General features: G+C 29.6%; 1 protein-coding gene across 1 annotated transcript in view; it reads left to right on the top strand.

The window, feature by feature from the left end:
• The first annotated feature begins 1,100 nt into the window (after positions 1 to 1,100).
• Positions 1,101 to 10,592, top strand: part of LOC126900496 (frizzled-2-like) — a 41,403-nt gene continuing 31,911 nt past the window's right edge. The window contains exon 1 of the mRNA XM_050676250.1: positions 1,101 to 1,264. The gene's annotated coding sequence lies outside the window, so the exon portion shown is untranslated. The remainder of the gene's footprint in view (positions 1,265 to 10,592) is intronic.

Genomic DNA, 10,592 nt, shown 5'->3' with positions numbered 1-10,592 from the left:
TCCGGGGACTATTACACCTGGACGGGTATCCGGAACTAGCGATTTACAACCATCTGAATTTCGCACGTTTTTCTTTGCTCGCGTATTCGCCAATGTATTAAAAATGCGAAATCTCTTCAGAAGCACATTTTAAATTTAGTTCGCCTATTATGGTTAACTTATTTGTCGAGCAATACGTTCAAAAAGCCAATAAACTATTTTCCATATTTAACGAAGCGAACTCAGTCAATACCCAAAATATGGATGTTTACTAAGCTTCGGAGTTTGATTTGTTTTTGGAATATTTTTCTGCCGGTTTTTCCATTTCATTAAACTTGTAGTTTCAAATCGTTTTGTATCATTCATTTGGCATTCTGGTGTCTTTGAGATATTGAAATGCTATGGAAAATATTTCATATTGACAGTTGACAGACGCAGTTTTGGTCGTACGGGGATCAGAAAACGGCCCAAGCGGATACTTTAAACGTAGTAAATGCAACTTGAGCAATTCACGGTTTTAACAGAGTTGACGATAAAATGGCAATTTCGAACCACCAAATAATAGTAATAATAACAACGATAAAGAACACCACGCCTACCGCATTTGTCGTGCACGAGTTACCTATTCTATTATGAAACCATAAACGATGCAGCGGTAGGACGTCGTGAATTTGGTGGAAACTGTACGGTAGACAAGGTGTCGCCCGCGTGTACATAACAATAATCGTTCAACTCAAATGATGCAACGTTTCGTTCCGGTTGATTTAAAAACAAATAATACTCCATCCCGACTGCCAAACAGCAGATAATTGTCTCATAGATATTATAATATCATATCAAATAAATGTAGGCAAAGAAAGGCCTTGGAGTTTATATTTTATTTGAGAGCAAAAACAAACGCCGACTAGAGAATGGAATGATAGTTTTTGTACAACACGGGGTGCAGAATTGCCGAGAGAGACGAATAGAATGGCGAGGGGGACGCTTGGGGAGAAACGGTTAGAGAGGGTCGAGGAACAAGAGGGTATAGAAGCGGCGTGCGACACAAAGGGTCCTGCTGCCACCGCGGTGCACTATCGATCCACTCTGCCATCGTGTGGCGACGAGAGCGAAAAACGCTGCCGACGTTTCATATCGCCGGAAAGCTTTAGTTCTATCCAGTCGCCGGTCGCTTTAGTAGTCGTTCCGGTTGCGAACATTTATCTTTCATCACAAGTACACTTGGAGATATCACATTTATTGCTTTGCGTGTTTCATCTCTTGTAGGATATCAAAGTCTTCCAAGGTAAGATCGACTTAAATTATCCTAAAATCATTCAGCCTTTTAAAATTTTATCGATATCTCCTCGTTAATCGGTACGCTATAATAAAGTTATTCACACTTAAAGTAATAACGGGATGTCTTTGGGAAATTAATTTTTTCGCTACATTAATAGTGAAATCATTTGTCTCGAAAATAATCATCCCGAATGCCTATAATTCTCATATGTATCATGTCATCGCTTACTCGTGAACAGTATAATAATTCATAAGCCGTAAACACAATTTTACACACCTGCTGTCCATTGCCGTCTATGTTTCTTTTCCGCTTCAACGAGCTCGTATATACTAACAACGTTGTGCTTTTTGTTATACACCCGGCGAGACGCTTTACCGAACACCGACCGGTGTTTACATTTTCCTTATCTAGTGATAACACGATGCACATTTCGAAGCGAAAACTGTTTCATGCAAGTGGTATACTTATCGATTTCTTTCGTACTGTGTTTAGCTAGTAAACATTTTGTTTTATTTAAAAAATGTTTGTATAATAGAATAATTATCAAAAAAAATAAACTAAAATGCATTAAAAAATAATATTATTTAATATCTAATAAGAAATGAAATAAAGCAAACAACTTTATCTCACAGAATATTTTATTAAAAAAAAAAAAACGTGGCTCATTGAATACAGTACCAAATAACAAACTCTAGTTTATTTAAAATCGCATTTGATATATTTTATGAAAAATCTTATAAGTAATAATTTGGAAGAAATTTATGAATAAAATTGAGGGGCCTATTTGATTTTTCCTCCACCTTTTTTTTTTTTTTGTATAATAATATATATAATTTTCTTAAAATTTTGCAAGCTAAGCCTCCCCCTCATTTTCTTCTATGAAATAATATATATGTGATTTATAAGAACACAAATGATTTTTCATTTATAGTACTGTTTACATTTTGTAACTTTTAAAAATAATAAATAAAATACATCAATCATGGCACTGTCAAATTATAAGTAGTTCGAAGTTTTAAAATTATATATAATACTTAAATGAAATATAAGTATAAAGAAAAATCTACAATAAATTGTAAATTTAATCTTACAATATTTGATAAACTTGTTTTAAACCGTTTTAGCTAAGTATCAGAAAAATACCGACCTATTTTGTAATATTCAATTTTCATTAACACCTTTTTTAATCAATTAATTAATTTTTTACGTTCGAACTGACTTTCAAAAAAAAAAGGTGTTATTTGTTTTGGTTCTTCCAATCATAAAAATACCTACTTTTTTAGTTTTGCATTAAAACATTCGTCGTTATAATCACCGTAGTTAAACAAAAGAAGTTTTTACTTTAAAATTTTAACTCTATAGAGTTGATTTATGCAATTTTACAGTGTCTTAATCTTAATCCTTAAATTAAATATTGAATAATTAAATACTTTCACTGATAAGACGTTTGGTAATTTTTATTTGAATTTTTTCGCAATAAAATGTAACTAAAAATGTTTGTTCAACAATAAATAATGATTATTATTATTGATCACAATACATAAATCTATATGTATTTTAAATAAAAAAAAAATCTCAGCTAAATAATAAAATCGGTATACTTATACTTAGTGGAAAAAAATGCGTTCAAAAAGAGTTACTGAGCAGAGAAAATATAAACGTAATAAAAATTTAAATGAAACAGAAAAAGTTCTTGGATAGACCAGACGTGACGGAAACGGTAGGCATACTCTACACTGGGAGAGATGCGGCGCCACAAGTCTAGGTTTCTCAAACGGTAGAAACCAAGACAGACGGTGTGTAGCGAATTGCGACAAAAATGTCAATTTCATTTTATTAAAAAATATATATCGTGTAAACACTCAACTAGAAATATTCCAATGAAATCCTCGTTTAGAAATTGTACGTTTTTCGTTTAGTGTGTATATTTTTTTAACTTTTATTAATACGTGTTATCTTAATCTGTTGATTTAATTTATAAAACAAAAAAAATAATCAATTTACTATAAAATTTTAAATTTTGTTGTAATACTGAATTATTTATTAAGCTGGTAATTATTCTTTATTAAAAATTGGTAAAATGTTTTTATTGAATTCGTGTAAGCTATTTTTTCATTGGAATTTTTTTTTTTTATCATGTTATAAGTTACTTTACTGCTAAAAAACAAGCGGAATTAAAAGAAAAGATAAATATTTGACATTTACTACAAAATAAAGTTTAATTAAATACTTGACGAAAAGAGAACATCCACGTTGACATCAAAACTGCTATTTCGGAATGTACGTTAATTTTGACAACTACTCTTAAGGGTTGACAAAAGGACTGGTTATTGTAGCAAAAATATCAATAAAAAAAAAATAATAATAATAATATCGAGAGAGAAAAAGAGACACTTATTAGGATTGCAATGTTTTTAGAAAATAAATTCGCCGAACATGATAAATATTACGAAAAAACATTAGTCATAAATCATTAATAATAAAACAATGTATGAGGGCGATCGGTATGAAGTCGGATACTGTGTTACAGAACGTGTTGGAGGAGAGGTACAAGTCACGGTTTTGAAACCCGATCGCTATACAACGGAAGACGGCAAAAACTGCGGTGAAAAATAAAAAACTGTGAACAGTAAAAAATCGTCATCAAGCGAAATTTTGAGGAAATATATAAGCTATTCCGGAAAACATATAGACGCACACACGAGTACACTTTATAATGCACTTCATATTATGCGAAAGCGATACGATTTAAACGAATTTATTGTCTCGATTTCGTACGAGTGTTGTATTAGTCAACGCGCAGTCTCTGGGGAAATGAATATGTGTACAGAGTAAATCAAATTCGTGTCGTCGCCCGTTATAATACTCTGTGATAATGTATTCTCTATAGTATAGAGTATATGATAATACCTTTCCAGTTCAAATAAATTAACTGACGAGCCTTTATGTGCATAGTAACATATGATAACTCTAAGAAGAAAAAACTCAAGTTCCTAAACATTTACGTGTTTACAGCCACTATTGAACTTTTGCTAAGTAATTGACTACATTATAAATGAAATAAGTTAGTATCACATACTAGTAGTTTGCCAAATAAAACATTGTCATAGATATTTATGCCAATTATCTTTTGTACCATATCAAAACCTATTTTTTGTTGAAAAAAAAAATTATTAAAGAATGTACAATAATAATTTATACATAATTATTCCTTTTGAATATTACTTGGAAATATTTGCTTTACTGCAATATAAATAAAAATTATTAAAATTTAATATGTTACAGTCTTAAATGTACATGCTGTTATTATACACTGATTTGATAATTTTAGTATAAATAGAAAGCGTACGTAATAAACTTGGCTACAATTTCATTAATTTAACATATTGTTCACGAAATGTATACAATACCAAACAGATCTCCAAAGTATACATTTGTAAAGCGAGAACACGGCTAGAATAATAAATTAATAGATAGACTTTCGATAAATAATAATCACTTAGTCAGTATATCACATTGTAATAATCTAATGAGTTGTCAGAGTCATAAATCAATGTTTGACAATCCCGTAAAGAATTGAAATATTTTTATCATGTCTAACAAGAGAATATAAAATTGGTTTTACATAAAAATCGAAAACATCAATACTTGATTAGCATATTACATGAATTGCTCGCTCTCTATGTTAATATTATGTTAATTACCTGTGCGTCACTTTTCTGCTTTAATACCTTTTCAATCTCACTACAAACTTGAAAACCAGTAAACCGTAGATTTATGTTATTCTGATAACACTTTTAAGAAGATTAAATAACGAACGCGTTAACAAACAAAATTAATTCTAAAATGTCGCATAAGTAATACTACAAATCAATATTTTGGTCTTGAATATGAGTTCTCATAGTTGTTAGTTATTAATTTTGGTATTGACGGCATATTTGCATAATTTGTGAACAGTAATCTTTTAAAAGGTTGTTTGCTTAGTAGTTATGATGATGTTCAGTATACATTTTAATAGAAATATTACGTTGTTATTGTTATTGTATTTTGATCAGCGTACAAACATGGATTACCGTGTCGGCGAATAGAAAATATAATAAAAGGTAGACGAAGTAACGTCTATCATTACTATATATATATATAACTGGAATTAATGGAATACTGTTTGACAGGTCTCTAAACACGTTAAAAATATCATGTTAAACGTGTCAGTTTGACAGGGCTTAAGTCACTACAAGGTTCGCTATTAAAAAAATAATTATTTGTTATGCGTTACCCATTTTAATGTTCATGTAGTAGATGTTTTCCAATGTAGTACTTGATTAATTTAATAATTTTGTCTTAACTAATTTTGTCAATAGATTACTTCCTTAGATAATATAATTATACTAAATCAACAGTAAAAAATACAACACGATGTAGAGTTAACAGTTATATATTTTCAATTTGTAAACGTCAAGTATTTAAGATGCATTGCGATTTAAACAATTAATCTTAAAAAGAAATTGAAAATAAATGTAAATTGTTTTCAATACTATTCGAGACAATAGCAGCCATTCATTCTGTTTTATAAAGCAATAAAATGTCTAAAATCACAACAATATTTAACGATCCAAAAACGTTTTGTGTGTACTATTTACATTTTATTGTTCATAGAACATAGAAAAAAAAAAATTTTACGATCCTTTTTATACTGAAATATAATATGAATTCTTTAAATGAGTTTACACTCCGTGTGGTTTTACCGATAAAATAAAAACGTATTTTAATGTAAAGTTAAGTTTCGAAAATAAACAATAACTGATTGTTTTGTGATAAAATCATTCGAAACTAAAGAAAATGCTGACTTAACAAATTATTATTTATACCCGCGTAGTAAGAACTAATACGAGATTTGATTTTTGAAATATTTTTCAATTAAAAAAAAATCTTAGTTAATAGCTTACCAAATGATAATTTGTTTCTAAGTTTTCGTCAATGTTAAAATTGGAATTGGCGAAATAAATGAAAGCTGAAATAGTGCGCCAAGTGTGTAACTATTAAAATGGCGATCTTGATTATCTATCGATGCGAACTATTGAGAGGTAATAACGAGAATAAGAGTTAGATCGCGGCATTATACTTTCAGTGAAAATTTAAACGGTAACAACGGCGCAAGTATATAAATTATTTAAGCGCTGAACCAAAAGGCATAATAGAAGGATACAGAAACAAAAAGAGAACCGAGAGGTTTGGATAGAAATAAGTGCGAACTTTTCAAAACGACCTTTTGTTTCTACTCTCCTCCGGCTCTGCTGGTTTCACCATCACGTCGGCACAGTAGATTGGACCAAAGCTGGGAAAAAACACACAAATTCCTCTCTAGACGCGTGTTGCCGTTGTTAACTCCAAGTTTCAATATTACTTGGACAGCATTCACAAACATCCCCGGAGATCTATTTCCAATCGACTTCATACTGCACTTGCTCGAGTACCAAACCAATGTACCGTCCGGTTCCACGGCCACGCAGCCCCGCCGACCATAACTTCTGAAAAGAAAAACAAATAATAAACTCCAGTCAACAATCACCGCGAGACTCGTTAAGAGCTCAATAACGTTTATTGTACATCGTTTCGATTACTCAAATTGTAATTAATGACCGTGTGTCAGGAAATAACTAAAGCGTTAAGTTGTTTTAGTAAAGTAATTAAGCCGAGAAAACTCTTAAATCTCACTAAAAATTAAAGAAACATTCTTCGCAACCCGTAACTTGATTAGTAGGTTTTGAACAAAATACAGTTCTATTAAAAACTTTCCTTTTTGTAACACGAGTAGACAATTTCGTCAAATATACTAAAGGTCAACATCGACATCGGAATGAGGCCTATCTTGAAATGGTTGTGTTAGAATTATTACTTATGATTAAAATCGAGAAAATTGCAAAAGGGTCGACCACCACAGTCGAGCAGTAATGTAACTGATGCATTATTGGAATGAAGAATGTCTTGCTCGCAAAGTGAATTTGGTTTATTTGAACAGTGCGGTTTGGGCAGAGTTATTCGATCGTAAACTTTCCTCTCGAGGAATGAAATAATCCACTTCATCCTTCCGTTCATTAAGTTTAAACTTGAGCTACGCCCGAAGGAAAACGTTAAATCAAAATTAACATAGTTAGTATGATTAAGGAGAATTGAACATAAATATCACACACACACACATAAAATAACAAGAAAACTATTTTTTTAAGATCAAACAAATGAATTTAAAGACCATTACAAAATTTCATTCACAATCAAGTCTATCATTTGGTTTTACTAGAAATATTTAAATTAAAAATAATGTAATTTTACTTAAACATAATTTGATAATAACAAAAAATTAAGTGAAACGATTTCATTCATCTGTAAAAAAAAATTGTTTAATAAAAAATGCATTTCACAATAAGTATAAAAAAGATATAAATTTTTAAAAATATGCTACTGGAACTTTTTGTATGTTATAATGTACTATATTATTTAACACTTTTATCAAAAATACAGGTTTTTCTTAAACCATAACAACCAACACCTTTTGGGTAGGTAACTCTCGGCTCTTGTGTATTTATATCTTAGTAATTTATCATAAAAAGTAATTTAAATAATATATGTTATGTAATGATGCTTGAACCCATACAAAACTACTTAATAATATAGGTCACTACTTAGACTACAGTAATGCAACTTCAGTTGCATCTCAAAATACTTCACATATCGTGGAATATTTTTAATTAAAAAAAATAAAATTCTTTCAATACGATTTTAACGATTTACGTAATTAGATATATTAGGAAATAAAAGTGGATAAGATAAATATTAGATAATAATATTTAATATAAACATTGAAATAAAAATGGAATTACGCGTAAATTTAGTAGATCCTTTATTTAAAAAGTATATCCTGTTTAAAAATACATTAATTTTGAATTAATACATTTTTAATTGCTGAGTATATTATTTTAGTATATAAAAGTATCTTAGTTAATCAAAACTCAATTTCGTTTTTAATTAAAAACTAGATGTTTTGAATATTTTTTATACACTACTCGTTGTAAAGAATTCATTTTCTCAACCCCAACACTTAATTTATAATATCTTTAAGTAAACAGAGTAATATTATGAAGCAGGATGATGCCGTCCAAAACGTTTTCTCATTTATCTATTCATCTCTGTCTCATAATCTCGAAACGTGAAAACCATAATTATATTATGTTATTTTAAAACATAATTAATCATCAGACAACCAGTTGTTTACCTAACATCCATATTATTCAACTGAACATAATATAATTATAAGTACTGTTGAACTGCTAAAATTACTGGATCATCAAAATTTAATTAACCATTATTTCTCGTTGAAATAAAAATAATTTTGATAACTTTTTTTAGGTTTCTTTTAGATTGATGTTTTTTTTTCAACTTGTGTTCATTATGTTCATTTCTTAAACCTTTATAGTGATGACTATATTTCTTCCGCCTATACATAAAAATATTAATGATTTCCGAAGTATTTGTCCAAAAGTTTTTGTCGATCAGTTATTTCCTTAACTAAATCGTTATCTAATAAAGCTTGTTGATTATACACATTTAAAAATATAAATTTGACACCCTTTAACCAAACCAAACCATATGTCTAAAAGATATCCCAAAAAATATAAATTTTCAGAATTTAATTGTTACTTCCAATATTAACTAAATAAAATTGATTAAACATACAAAAATTCATTGAACCTAATAATATTGAAATGTAAAAATTATGACTTTCTTTAACGTGAATTATAATTTATTTATAAATATAATATTTTATTCGAAAGATTAATTTTCGCTATTTATAACGACTTCATTAATGTTATTTCTTCTGTAAAAAGTTAACAAATTAAATGATAATCCGAAAAGCGACCATAAACATTTTTCAGTTCACCTTGGCTGTCTAAGCGAAGTTACTCAATTATTTTATAATGTAATGGAATTCTTTTATAACGGAATAATCATTAGACGGAGATTCAAAGTAAAAAATAATAATTTTTTTTCACTGACACGTGACACAAGTGGTAACAATGAAATTGCATCTTTTGACCCGGTTGTGATGGCATAAAATTCCGGGTACCGTGAAAATTTATTGTCTCCGAGGCGGTTTTGCTTTCTCGTGAAAATGAAGTCGTTTGTCGGTGTAAAGGACTGTTCGTCCGGGGGGAGCTTCAGCTGGTGTTTACTTAGGATTTTTGGGTGGCGCGGACGCATTGTCATTTTATTGTGCTACCGAATTTCATACCTACATAATATTTCCAAACACACGTTAAACGCAGACTCTTATGTATATACATGTGTCTCCTTATTTTTTCATTTATTACAATATCATTATTTCTCCGAGTGACTCTTAGTACATCCGTTTGTGTTTTGTGTGTTTATACAAGACTAGACCTCCCATGAAATTTCAAATAAATGTCCCGCTGACGTCGAGTGTCCTGGTAGAAGAATAGCTGTGTAATATTTTTCATGTCACGGTCGTCGTAGCCATTGAGCCCAAAGAACAGAGAAAAAAACACCTCCCAACAAAATAAACCGTTTCACACGCTGTGGTATTTATATATTAACAATAATAATATGAGTATAAATTATTTTTAAATGAACTTAAACCAACAACTACCGTATGCAAATTTAACCGTGTAAACACACTAATCATTCCCACATGTTCAACTAGCTGACCAGGACATACCATAGTACAGAGATTGATTACAAAATAAAAATAATAATCACACAGCAACATGCTATAGCTCATGTTATACAGCATTACGGTGTTTCATGCAATCAAACAATTTTTTATTTATATTTTAATTATTCATTGATATTACACTCGGGCGGACGAGTAAACGATTCAATAGAGTTTCACTAACGTTTTTCATTTTAATATTTCAATATATTTTTAAATTTCATAATACTTTAGGCAATATTGTCAAATATTCTATCTGTGAATAATAAATAGGTTCATTGTGTGCTATATCTTTAATATGAATAACATGAATGTTAGGTAAAAAGTAGCTGGCAGGGTGTGCACTTAAGATCCATAATAATTCATAATACAATATATCTTTGGCAGCTGAGATTGTAAAGGACTTACTAAAGAAGCATTGCACATATAAACCAAATTGAGAGACTTAGTACAAAATCTCTTCTTTACAGAATTTCAACATGAGCTTATCAAAAGCTTTGCACAATACGATAATATATATATATATATAATAAAAACACTATAAAATATTATAATCAAAATATCACTTATAATTGAATTTTTAAATCGTTTAAAATATTTTTCGTAATA

The sequence above is a fragment of the Daktulosphaira vitifoliae genome, unplaced genomic scaffold (genome assembly GCF_025091365.1).
Source record: "Daktulosphaira vitifoliae isolate Bord-2020 unplaced genomic scaffold, ASM2509136v1 Scaffold_3, whole genome shotgun sequence".
In the NCBI taxonomy this organism is placed as follows: domain Eukaryota; kingdom Metazoa; phylum Arthropoda; class Insecta; order Hemiptera; family Phylloxeridae; genus Daktulosphaira; species Daktulosphaira vitifoliae.
This window is presented reverse-complemented; position numbering and strand designations above follow the sequence as displayed.